Genomic DNA, 13,636 nt, shown 5'->3' on the forward strand with positions numbered 1-13,636 from the left:
AGATTTGAAATGAGAACTCAGACTGTCACTCTCAATGTCAACATGAATATTAAAATCTCCAATCATTATGATCTTGTCTTTAGTCAATGCTAAAGTAGACAAAAACTCTGAAAATTCATCTAAGAAAGAAGAATATGGACCGGGGGGACGGTAGACAACAATGAATTCAACGGAATCTGCCTGCCTATCAGGTGACAACGAAATAGACATCGCTAAACTCTCAAATGAATTATAAATAGATTGAGCCTTGAGATTGACTAACAAATTGGAATTATAAATAGCTGCAACGCCACCTCCTCGACCACTATCACGAGCCTTATGACTAGGAGGAGTGGCTTCATTAAGACTAAAATATTCATCTTGACGTAGCCATGTCTCTGTGAGGCCGAAAATATCAACACTATGTTCACTAATCAAATCATTAACTAAAACTGCCTTGGAATGTAGAGACCTAATGTTAAGAAGGCCACATTTCACCATTTTGTTTGTGGGAGACCCTGGAGCCACCTCCGACCGGGCCCCCTTATTTCTACAATCTATTCGAACTAGGTTACTATGATCTATTGGAGATATGCACAGTATAAGAGGTTTGGAGGTGCGAGGGACCGACACAACTTCTATTGGAAAAGACTGGCAGGGCTTTGGGGACTTACTAACGGCAGGGGACAGCAGTGAGAGAAGCCCAGAGTAGCGTATAGGACTACAACTCTGTTGCCTGGTCTCCACCCTGGAGCGTCAGTGAGTGGAAGCTAAAATTTTAACTATATTGCTAGATAAGAGAGCTGCACCTTCCCGGGTGGGATGAATGCCATCCCTCCTAACAAGACCAGGCTTGCCCCAGAAAGGCTTCCAGTTATCTACAAAGCCCACCGAGTTATTGGGACACCACCCTGACAGCCAACGGTGAAAAGATGACATGCGGCTAAACATCTCATCGTTCCTAACATTTGGCAAGGGGCCAGAGAAAACTACTTCGTCCGACATGGTCTGAGCAAATGCGCACACCGAAGCTATGTTTAACTTAGTGACCTCGGACGATTTCAGGCGTGCATCATTGAAACCACAGTGAATTACAATCCGCCTAAATCTCCGTTTATTCTTAGCCATTAACTTTAAATGCCCTTCAATATCGCCCACCCTGGCCCCGGGGATGCACTTCACTGTGGCCGATGGCTGTCCTAGATTAACATGCCTCACTATAGACGAACCGATCACCAGAGTGTCAATCTCAGTCGGCGTGCTGCTGAGTGGAGCAAACTTATTCGAGACATGGACGGAGGGGGCCTGGTGCTGAGAATGGTGGTGGTGCCCGGCAGGCTTGTTAAGGCTACGCTTCCTCCTGACAGTCACCCAACCGACCTTTCCCGGCTGCTCGGGAGCCGCGAAGGGAGGGGAACTAGTGGGACCTAGAGACTCCGACGCTACGCTAGCGAATGAACGCTCCGCTCCAGCTAAGCTAACCCTACTAGCTACAGGACTACTATGCTCGAAGGAGCGAAGTCGTTCCTCAAGCTGGCTAAGTCTCGCCTCAAGCGCTAACATAGTACTACATTTAACACACATCAATCAATCAATCAATCAAATTTTATTTATATAGCACCTTTCATACAAAGGCTTGCAACTCAAGGTGCTTAACAGAAATTAAAATCAAATATTAGTGAAGATAAAAGAAAAATAGAGCAAATACCATCCACCCATGTCCTCCCAAGTCACATACAGGTCTCTCTGGCAGGCTGTTCCAAAGTTTCGGACCGTAGTGGCTGAACGCAGCCTCTCCATGGGTTCTGGTCCGAACACTTGGAACAATTAATAGGCCGGTTCCAGAGGACCTCAAGATCCGCGAGGGCTGATAAGATAAAAGCATATCTGATAAATAAGATGGTCCAAGACCGTTAAGACACTTGAAAACTAATAAAAGCACTTTAAAGTCGATCCTGAATCGCACAGGGAGCCAATGCAGTGATTTTAAAACTGGAGTAATGTGATCCCGCCCCCTGGTCCTAGTAAGCACACGAGCGGCTGAGTTCTGAAGTACCTGTAAGTTACAGATAGTTTTTTTTCGGTAGACCAGAGAGCAGGGCATTGCAGTAGTCTATCCGACAAGAAATAAAAGCATGCATCAGCACCTCTGTGTCTGCCTGGGAGAGAAACGGGCGGACTCTAGCTATGTTCTTAAGATGATAAAAACCCGTCCTTGTGACGTATTTAATATGCGCAATAAAACTAAGCTCAGAGTCAAAAATGACGCCCAGGTTCTTTACAGATTGTGTTGGTTTAAAATTATGAAGTTTTGGTAAAAGTTTCTCTCTCTTGCCTTCAGGACCAATAACTAAAACCTCTGTTTTGTCCTGGTTGAGCTGTAGGAAGTTCGCTGCCATCCATGACTTAATATCTAAAATACATTTTAAAAGGGTATCAATAGGCCCTGTGTCATCAGGAGACACAGCAATGTAAAGCTGTGTATCATCAGCATAAGAGTGGAAGGTGACGCTGTGTCTCCTGATGACATCCCCAAGGGGAAGCATGTAAAGATTAAAAAGTACTGGACCTAAAATTGACCCTTGGGGAACCCCACACTTAATTTTATGTTTTCCGGAGGAACACGCATCCAAACTTACGAAGAAATAGCAATCTGTGAGATAAGAACAAAACCAGTTAAGAACAGCACCAGAGAGGCCCACCAGGTTTCTGAGTCTGTTTAATAAAATGTGGTGATCTACTGTATCGAAGGCAGCGCTTAGATCCAGTAGCACCAGGACTGTGAGTTTATTTGAGTCCGCATTACACCTCATATCATTTAAAATCTTTACAAGGGCTGTCTCGGTGCTGTGGTTCATCCTAAATCCAGACTGATATTTCTCTAAGATGTTGTTTGTACTTAAAAAATAATTTAATTGGTTAAAAACAATTTTTTCTAAAATTACTTAAAAATGGCAAGTTGGATACAGGTCTGTAATTGTCAAGAATAGTTTGGTCTAAATTGCTCTTCTTCAGAAGGGGCCTCACCACTGCCGTTTTAAAGGCAGCAGGGAAGACACCCGTCTGAAGAGAGCAATTTACGATGTATAAAATCTGTTCCTCAAAGAATCCATAAAATGTCTTTAAAAGTGATGTGGGAATTGGATCTAAAAGGCAGGTTGTTGGGTTTACCTGGGAGAAAACTCGACCAAGTGTCCTTGCATCAACCAGGGCAAAACTCTCCAGTGTTTCCTTGGATAGAAATGACAGTCCAGATGTATTAAAAGATATATTTTGATGCGCTAAAAGACTGGACCTGATGCCATCGATTTTACCTCTGAAGTGGCCTGCAAAGTTCTCGCAGAGAGCGTCAGACGGCATCTCTGGGTTTTTTTTAAGATTATTATTAGTTAAAAGGTTGAAGGTGGAGAAAAGATACTTTGAATTATTTTTGTTTTCTATGATAAGTTTTGAAAAATGGGAGATTCTTGCCTGTTTGATTGTATTATTGTGACATTTTAGTTGTTCACGAAGAGCTTCATAATGAACGGTGAGTTTGCTTTTTCTCCACCTTCTCTCTGCACTCCTGCATTGTCTTTTTGATTTTAAAATCTCTGGTTTATGTCTCCACGGGTATAAAAGCTGCTTTGGTTTAACAGTTTTTGTAAAAAGTGGAGCCACAGAGTCTAATGTGGATTTAAGTTTGCTATTAAAATTTTCAACAATAAAATCACAGGGTGCAGGTAAAATTTCAGCAGGAGTGCATTTTAAAACCTCAATAAAATTTGCAGCCACCTCAGAGGTAAGGCAGCGTTTCCTCACTGTTCTCACCGGGGCTTCCTGTTGGTTAAAACAATGCAATGTTAAAATACACACAATAATGGTCGGACACGGCCAGATCAACAACAGAGGACACACCAGTGGACAAGCCATAGGTTATGACTAGGTCCAGGGTGTGTCCCCTGTTGTGAGTAGGCCGTGTGACGTGCTAGTTAAAATTCATGCAGTTTAAAAGGTGTAAAAACTCTCTTGACAGTGGGTCAGAGTTGTTGTCGATGTGCAAGTTAAAATCGCCAGTTATTAAAATTCTATCATAAGTTGTCAGTGTGATTGATAAAAGGTCGGAGAGCTCACTGATAAAAGTAGTTGAGTAATGCGGGGGTCTGTATACATTAATGCAAATAATTGGTAGACTGCTAAAAACAAAAGCATGGTACTCAAATGATGAGTAACTGTTAAAAGAAACTTCCTTTGACATTAAATTGTTTTTAAAAATTGATGCAGTTCCACCTCCTCTCTTACATCCCCTGATAGAAAATAAAAAGCTAAAATTTGGTGGGCAAGCCTCGGTGAGGACAGCTGGAGCCTCTGTGCCAAGCCATATGTCTCTGTTAAAAGCATACCATCTAACTTATTATCTAAAATCAATTCATTTATGATAAAAGATTTGTTTAAAAGGGAGCGCACGTTCAGCACGGCCAGGTTAATGGTCGTGCCAGACGTGCGCGCATGACCACGGGGAGATAAAATGCGTGGATATAAAAGATTGCTTCTGTTAAAACCAAATTGTCTGTATGTCTCGGGGGAAAGTCTGCCTGTAGCGTGGGTTGTGCGGTTGTGGGTTATGTGTTTGTTGTGTTTATATGGTCGATGATTCATTATTACAGGTATGGGAGCAGGTGTTGGTGGAACAGCAGTAGCAAGCTCAGTCCTATCAGCACTAGGGAAGCGTGCCCTGTGGGAGGCGCTGCAGGAGGCGCTGCAGGAGGCAATGTCCACAGGGTGCTCCGTAGAGGAAGTGGTCGGCACTGAGCAGGGGGTGTGACGCGAAGACAGTCACGCAGGTGTGAGAGACGCTGATTGTATGGTGTAGTGGATGTTTGAGGTTAACGTGCGGCTACCTAATTTGTTTGGGTGAAGTCCATCATGACGGTAAAACGACGGGCGATTCCAGAATAAATTAAAATTGTCAATGAAGTTAAAACCAATGGTGGTGCAGGCGGCGCGGAGTCAGGAATGAAGTTGCAGGAGTCGACTGAACCGCTCTGCTCCGAGGCCAAGTGTCGGGAGAGGACCGCTGATGAAGATTGACATCCCGCAATTCTTCAGGGCCACAAACAGATCGTTAAAGTGACACTTTAGCAGCTCGGATTCCCGACGACGCACATCATTGGCTCCAACGTGCAGGACCAAACGTTTAATGGAGTGTGGGAACGACTGCAACAAGTCCGGGAGTTTGTTTTTAATGTCATTGACGGTGGCTCCTGGAAAACAATGAGTGGTGGCATTGAAGAAACGGACGTTTCTAATTATGGAGCTACCAATGATGGCGGTGGTTGGGGCAAACAGTGGCTGAGGACGAGGGGCCGAGCGCTGGTGCCACAGTGTCACATCATCGGCGGAGGCTGGGGTCCCGCACGACTCTACAAGACCCAGAGCGCCACCAGAACGTCGTCGCGCCCTGAGAGCAGCCTCCTTCACCAACCTGCGCCGAGAGGTGGAGGTTGCGGACCTGACTGGAGGTTCCAGCGCAGACGACCCAACAGCCCGGGCCGCTGGCAGTGGACGAGTCAGAGAGGAGGCGAGATGGTCATTTTGGAGGGGAGGGAAGTCCTCAACACTCAAGATGTCATATTTGTTGTCCATCTGAAGCTCACAAGGCGGAGCAGGTAACGGACTGGGTCGCGTCCGCCGCCCTCCCAGCACTGTGGACCAGGGCTGTTGGTTGGGAGTGGAGCTGTTAGCTCGGAGCCTCGGATTGGGGCTAAAAGTGAAAGCTGCCCTCGCACTGCCGCTCAGCCATTTAGGCTTAGCCCCCTGCACCAGCCACGTATCCTCCCGGATGGAATTAAGTGGTGGAATTGAAGACGCTAGCCCAGGTGTCGTTGCGGCAGGCGGTTCGTCGGCGCGGAGCTGGGGAGCTAGGGCCGATCCCTCAGCCGGAGCTGAGCCAGTGAGCCCGGGATCTGTGTCCATGGAACCGGGACCGAGCATCGGGATGGTTGAATCCAGATCCGCGAGTCCGACTGAATCGGGACCAGTAGGACCCAGGCTAACAACAGAATCCAGCCTCATCTCTTCATCCCTGATCCAGTAGAGGTTGGAGATACGCTGCTCCAGCTCCGCGATCTTCTGCGATTTGTGGATGCAGCTGTCACACTCGTGTGGGGAGGTAAGTGGAGCCATGCGGGGGGCAGGCGGGACAATCTGGAAACCAGAAAAGAAACTCCGGCAGCAACAGTGTAGTGCAAAACGGCGGAGCTCGTAGCTCTTTTACTGGTGTTTACGGCTGTGGGCCGCAGTGGAAAACTTACACGCGCCAAAGAGGAGTCCGCTGCGTTTTGTTGTCTTAGATCAGAGTGGGTTTAGGTCCGGCAAACAGCGAAACTTACCAGCGCGGGCCCATCTCTGGGCCCGTTGAGGTGAAAACGTATCCTGGATAAAACTTTGCCAGGTATCTGCAGATACTCCGGTGTCCAGGAGTGGAACAGAATGTGAGCAACTGTTGGTGCTCTGTTATATTAGTCTCTGGTAAAAACTCTGGATGGTATTTGTGCTCAGTAATTGAGGACGAGCTAAAGCTAAGCATCTGGCAGTGTGAGCAAGAAAAGACGGGAGGAGAGAGAGGAGGGACAGAGGAGAGGTGAGAGGGAGAAGCCATGGCTTCGACTGTGCTTATGCAAACAGATAGAGATAGGTGTATTGAGAAGATACTAAATAATTTGGAGAACAATCACCTTTTAAGAGAAAACAGTCCAGTGGTTCGCTCAGTCAGAGCTCAAGCTCAGGAGCGGCGTGGCTGGCTGGCCGGCTGTGCTGTCGCCTCCTGTGTGACGCGCGGTCACACAGGAGGTTATATGTGTTATATGTGTTTTTTTCTGGTTTTCAGACATGTTGAGATTTTGCTTAGAGTAGCGCCATCTTGTGCTAAGCTACCACAGGACTTTTTAATAACTTTTATTAAAGTATTTAAAATTCTTTGTTCAATTGTGATGACAAATTGCTCCTCTTGAATTCAAAACACCAGTGTGCCTGTGCCGGGTCTTGAACCAGCAACCTTGACATTCAAAACTCTTCCTATGATGCAGTGAGCTACCTGGCCGCTCTTCAAACCTTCTGATGGTTCACTGGTCCTTTGGAAGTCTTGGTTTGCATCCTTCCACTCGGTCTCAACCATGACAGGACACTCATTGACCTCAGTTTCAGCCTCATTCAAGGACTTTGAGGAAAAAAATGTCCCAGAAAAAAAAGACAAACTGCAAATTTCCCCAATGTGGGATTAATAAATGCTTCTTCTTTGGATTTTGCTTGGAAATCCCAGCAAATTCAAGTTTTGGGTTTTTTTGGACATTAGGGGGAAAAAAAAAAAATCAACATTCTATGTTGTGTATATTTTCTATGTGTGTATTGTATCAGTGAGTGGAAAGAGTCTCTGTGGTCTGGTGAAAGATGACAGGAAGTGACGGAGCAGGAAGTTGACATTGTCTGTTGAAATCCATTTATTTCCTCATCTATATTTTCAGATGCACTGTGTGTTAATGAACCTTCTTCACGTGACTGATCCAGTCTCACATGCCACTGGCCACAGAGACACAACACACTGTGTTCAGAGTCTGTTGGGTTTTTTCCAGTTGTTTCAGACATGATGAGATTTCGCTTTCTACCACTCCGTCTCATGCTGAACTGTGATTGGACGGTCGACGTTTAGTGGATTTATTCGGTTCTTTTGACCGAGGAGGCCTGCTGGAGACTGAAGGGAGTAAAAATAACACAAGGAATACATTTGTCAAAAACTTTATTCAGAAAATTCTTCAACCAACCAGGAACAACCAATGAGCTCAGGAGCAACATTAAAAGTGGTGGCACACAACCAGAACCTTTGATCCAAAGTGAAAAGGAGGCTTCATGTTGAGAACCATCTGCTCCGGCCTCCATCTCCAAGTCCTGCTTCTTCCACTGAGGATTCAGCTCCACCAGTGGCTTCTGGGACGTCTCTCCCAGTAACCACAGCAGCTTGTAGGGAGAAGCAGTCCGCCAGCCACCAGGCTCCACTGGGGTCAAAGATCGTGACACGCCCACACACTGTGTGTGTCTGCAGCTTGCTGTTTAGCTCCACTGGTTGTAGTTCTGTCAGCCACCACTAGATGGAGCTCTCCTCTTCACTCTCCTCCTCATCCTCCCTCACCTCCAGCTGTCGAGAGAAGAAGACACAGCAGGAGTCAGGACTCACAGTCCTTGAACGCATCATCACAGAGATGTTGACTGTTGATGGAGATGATGGAGTGACTGGTGAGAAGAAGCAGACTCTCAGTCACATGTCAAGTGTGGAACATATGAAGGTCATGTGACCATGGAGTGTTGGACTGATACTAAGGCCTGATGAAGATGAACTGATCAATAATTGAGTGGTGAACTGAGAGAAGAAGCAGTTTGGCAGCAGATGTTGGATGAATGAGGAGCAGCTGGACGTCACCATCCTCCTCTCACACTGTCACTGGGAACACTGGACCTCTGCTGTGGGATCAACTGGCTTTGGTGCTGGAACCATCATCCACTGCTTCCAAACCAGTACTGACCTCACACTCTCCAGTTGATAGTCTCTGCTGTGGACAAGATCCATCAGTGGCTTCACTGATGATTCCTTCAGCTGATTCCAACCCAGGTCCAGCTCTCTGAGGTGGGAGGGGTTGGACTTCAGAGCTGAGAGCAGCCAATCACAGCTGAGCTCTGGCAAACTGCAGCTCCTCAACCTGAATAGAGAATAAATGATGGAGAGTTTATAATGATGGAGAGTTTTTCCAGGGTGTCATCACTCTGAAAATCAAGTGAAATGTCGACTTCAGAATCTGACACTACAGAAAATGTCATCTTGAAATTAAATCCTCGGTCCAAAACTAATGTGTGTTGAAATGATGTTTGGTCACATGACCACTGATGACCCTTTCTTTTCTTTTTAATTTAGACACTGAATAAAGTTTTCATATTTCTGGAAGTCATTTTGATATGAATCAACCTTCAGTTCAATGTTTATTCAACATGTGTGATGAACTGTGTTTGGTGCTGAAACCATCATCCACTGGTTCCAAACCAGTACTGACCTCAGAGTCTCCAGTTTACAGTCTGGACTCTGCAGAAAACCACTTAGCACCTTCACTCCTGAATCCTGCAGCTGGTTCCCACCCAGGTCCAGGAGTCTGAGGTGGGAGGGGTTGGACTTCAGAGCTGAGAGCAGCCAATCACAGCTGAGCTCTGACAAACTGCAGCAACTCAACCTGAATAGAGAATAAATGATGGAGAGTTTTTCCAGGGTGTCATCACTCTGAAAATCAAAGTGAAATGTCGACTTCAGAATCTGACACTACAGAAACAGAGAGGGAGGGAGAGAGGGTGAGTGAATGAGCGCTGCAATCTGAAATCTGACCACTGGATGGCAGGATTTTACACACTGTGCCTTTAGACCAGTGGTTCTCAAACCTTTCTCTGTCACCCCCCACCTTGGAGGAAGGAAAGTTTTCATGCCCCCCCCCAGACAAAATCGTGGCAAACTATTATATATTATATATTTTTTTTCAAATTGACTGAAACAACATAAAAGATGAACATTCCTCTCACCAGCTTTACGCATTTCTGCTGTGCAAATAATGTTTGACCTTTGACACTTTTTGTGACATCAAAACCAACATTCTTTTTTTATCATTAATATTCATTTCACATTCAGTTCACTTTTCTCTTCATTTATGAAATCATTTATGTTGTTCAAATAAACAACTTTAGCAAATCACTCTTTGTGGCCTCAAATCCTGAACATTACTTTTTAAACAAGAATACTTTCACTGTTCTGCTGTGCAAAGATCTTTTCTGGCAAAGCACTTTTGTAACATCCAATAAAGAAAATGAACTTTTTATCATCAACATTCCCTCTGTTTTCTATCAAGTTATTCTGTTGTGCAAATAACCATTCATTCACTTCACTAATACAATAACAATGGAGTTGAATATGTAGATAAAATAAGAAATGCAGGTATTTGGCAAGAGTAGTGAGAGTGTTTGAGAGTTACTGTATTAGGGCGTTCTAGGTAACATCTCGGTACGGTACGGGTCGGTATTCAGGCATTTCCACGAGCCCCAGCACGGTCCCAGGGGTTACGATTTTGGTACCTGCCTCCTTGGGGTTCGACGCGAGCAGAGCTGACACCGTATGGGTGACGTAGCAACGTGCAGGGCACTGATTGGGTAAAAGTTTTGACGAAAGCCAAAGGCAGTCTCTCATGAAAGACCAAAACCGCCATTTTTTAAATGCCCCGCGTGTGGATTTTTACAGTTTCACGTCTTAAAAACAGAAAAGATTATGAAACTGTACCACGGGCGAACGTAGAAATGCAGACGTTTCTGTTCTCTGTGGCCGAAGAAAAAGCTCATAGAGAGCTGGATGGACGGAGCGACACGCAATGAAAAGCCTTCCTGGTTTCGCAGCCGGTGGCCGTCGCTGTACAGCGAAACAGTGTCCGGAGAAACAAAAAAATAAAAATGCCGAGCGACTACCAACGCACCAAGGACTACAACAGTCGGAGTGGAACGAACAGAGAAAATGTTGGAGGTTTGTTCAGCCTAATTCGGATGCGATGGAACACCGTCGCGGTGTCCAACGGGAGTGAGACGGGCTCGACTCGGCCCCCTGCCGTTGGACGTTGAATCGTGTCGATAAACCGCTAGCCACCACCGCTAACTCCGTGCTCTGCTTGTGTTGTGTTCGCTGGCAGCGAAACTTAAGAGGCGGCGAGTTTCGTAAGTTTCACTCCCAATAGCGATTTTAAAACGCTGCTCGCTTGTTAACGCCCGGTCGAATAGAGTTGTTGCTGTTTTGTGCTTTGTGTGGACTTAAGTTGTGCGGATATTCTTGTCTAATAATAAACGACTGTGAGACTCAGGTGATCGTTTCAGCGTCTACGTTTTCTCTTCTAGGAAAGTGTTTTGATACAAGTCAACAGTATGAAACAAAATCATTCTAAGACCTACGAAAATGTCTCGCACAAAACAAAACAAAACCACGGTTAATACAAAAAGTGAATCCTATGGTTTCCGGGACACGGGAGGCACAAAAAAACCTTTGGTTCGCCTTGCAACCGTGACTCCGCCCACGCTCAGGTACTAGTCAGGCTTATGGAAATACATTTCAACCGAGCTGTCCTGTACCGTGAAAGGCTGGCACTAGCCGCACAGGGCTAGTGGGTAAACAACCTTAGCTGTGAAAGTGGGACACCTTGTGATGCCATGAGTTTAATTTTTACAGACAAAGCAAGGCCATTTTGGTTTACTGCTGAATGCTTCTTGTCTTTCTTGGGGGAAACTCTTTGTTTGTGTGTTTGTGTTGAAGGCCTTAGCTCTCTTTGGGATTCTATCATCTTTAGTTTTAAAATTTATCATCAGTGGAGAAGCGACAGGGTTACAGGCTTTCCTTGCTTCTCTACTCAAGAACTCTGTGAAACGTGCAAAATCTGGATAGCTGCCTGATGTGTCGAGTTCATCTACGACAACTCTACTCCACTTTCTCATAATCCATTCTGGCAGTTTTTTGAGCAATTTGTGGTTTTCCTCACAATCATTAAGGATAGCCAGTCCTTGAACGTGTGGAATTGCTTAAGTGCAGCTTCGGAGGAAATCAGAAAACTCTCGTAGTGCTAGTGGGTCATTTGTGCTGATCTTTGGCCATTTCATGAGCTTATAACGGAAAGCCTTTTATATGATGAACGGATTTCCATACCTGTCCTGTAGAACTTTCCACGCTCCGTTGTATGCGTTCTCTGAATCTCGATAAAAGACAGCTTTGCGTGCCTCTCCGGCAAGATAATTTTTGAGATAAAACATCTTCTCACTCACTGGTAGGGGCTTTTTGTCAACAAGAGTAATGAATGACATCTTCCAATCTGTGAATCTTAAAGGGTCGCCACTGAATGTGGTGGGTTCAGGGACTGGCAAGCGATTCATACTCAATGAACTAGCAATTGCTTGTGCTAGATTGGCAGACTCTTGGTTCAGTGTTCTTGCAGAAGCTGCTTGGCTAGGTTGGAATGATGCGATATCTGGATTTAAAGGAGCTTCTTTTTTCTGTCTTCTGTAGCAAGCAGAACCAATTTGAGTGTCAATTCCTTCATTATGGTCCTCAAAACTTTCATAGGCTCTGACAGGGGCTGCTGCTATAGCAACCTCCTTTTCTGCTTGTAACTGCTGCAGCTTTGCTCTCTCTTGTTCCAACTGTTGTTGCATTTCCACCTCTCTTTGTTTCATTTCTGACAACAGTTTTGCTTCTTTAAGTTTCCATTCACTTTCTAAATTGTGGACATGTGCTTGCTCTGCTTGAATTTCTTCGATGGCCTTGGATTGCTCCATTTTAACAGCGAGCTCTGCCTTTGCATTAACTATGCTGCTGTGAGTACTGCTTGAGCCAGAGTGATTGCTTAATTGCTCTGATGGGCTTGTGGTTTCAGTTTCGGTGTGACCAAAGACAGACCCATATTCCCTTTTGTTTAAAATTTCTCTAACTCTTTCCTTTTCAAGTTGATTATTATATTCTTTATCAATGGTTTCTATGCGGTTGCTGACAAGTTCACAGATTTCCTTTGTTAGTGTACCACAGGCGTCCATTTTGTTCACAATCTCAGGTGTAGTGTCGCTGTTACGTAGAATTGGTTCATATTGCTGTTTTACGGTTTCATGCCTTGTTTCATTATCTTTCTGTAAGTCATTTAGGTCTTCTAAGAAGCACAGGGTTTTTAGTTTTGTCCTTGCCTCCCTTGCTGTAACTTTCCAAGAGTTATAAGCCTTGTGAAATGTTTTTTCACGTTTTTTGGCATTTTCATGATGCATTTCTTGACCTTTCTCTGTTCGTTTTCTCTGACGTGAGCTGGACTCGAGTGGGGTGTCCACAGGATTGTCTATTTTTTCCGTTGGGAGTGACATTTTTCTTGCCTTGCAACTGTTTTAGTTCAACTGTCTACTATGCCTAAATCTTTACTTATAAGGTGTAGCTATCTTCACCACAGAGTAACAATATGTCATGCATTCACAGACCATGAAGATATATAGACCCTTTCATAAACATGAATTATTATTCCATTGACACGTTTGACAAACACCATGAAATATCGTCAATATCAGTTCACTTTTTCAATTTATTTGACCTCAGAATATGTTCAAGACACTTTAGTTGCATTGTGAACTTATGTGGATAAAGTCTCTTTGGCTCCTTCACACTCAATGTCTCTTTCTTTACCTTCTGTAGTTGTACCATTAGTATATTGTCGTTTTAATCTTGCCTGAGGATCATGAGAAGAGCGAAGTCGTCTGGCTTGTAGCAGGTCGACAGATGAATCTAGAACCGGATGGCGTCAACTTCTCTGCAGGGATCCGTTGCAGCTGGGGCTTTCGCTGATCGTCGTCGGGGGAGTTTTCACTGTAGCAGCCCACTTGGAATTACTCGCAAACACAGAGGGTTTTTATGGGTGTTCTTTTATTCTTCTCCTCCTCCTAATCCTTCACGTTTGACACAGTGAAAACTAATAAATAAACAAAACAACAAAACAAAATACAATGACGTAGTGTCATGCTTCAGCAAACAATACAAATCCTATTTACATCTTTTGAATCAATAAACAATTATCCACCATAAACTCAATATTTC

At 44.7% G+C, this 13,636-nt stretch overlaps 2 long non-coding RNA genes and 1 pseudogene across 2 annotated transcripts in view; 2 read left to right on the top strand and 1 right to left on the bottom strand.

The window, feature by feature from the left end:
* LOC142881690 (uncharacterized) overlaps positions 1-13,636 on the top strand; it is a 125,412-nt gene that overhangs the window by 80,745 nt on the left and 31,031 nt on the right. The gene's annotated exons all lie outside the window — the stretch shown is intronic.
* Positions 1-13,636, top strand: part of LOC142881683 (NLR family CARD domain-containing protein 3-like) — a 101,564-nt pseudogene that overhangs the window by 56,897 nt on the left and 31,031 nt on the right.
* On the bottom strand, positions 7,750-9,423 carry LOC142881688 (uncharacterized). The gene is made up of 3 exons (XR_012925618.1): positions 9,057-9,423; positions 8,535-8,708; positions 7,750-8,149 (listed from the first exon to the last, which is right to left on the bottom strand). It is a non-coding gene; the product is annotated as an uncharacterized LOC142881688 (long non-coding RNA).

The sequence above is a fragment of the Nelusetta ayraudi genome, unplaced genomic scaffold (genome assembly GCF_046127955.1).
Source record: "Nelusetta ayraudi isolate G7.1 ecotype Tasmania unplaced genomic scaffold, CSIRO-AGI_Nayr_v1 ptg000216l, whole genome shotgun sequence".
Classification (NCBI taxonomy): domain Eukaryota; kingdom Metazoa; phylum Chordata; class Actinopteri; order Tetraodontiformes; family Monacanthidae; genus Nelusetta; species Nelusetta ayraudi.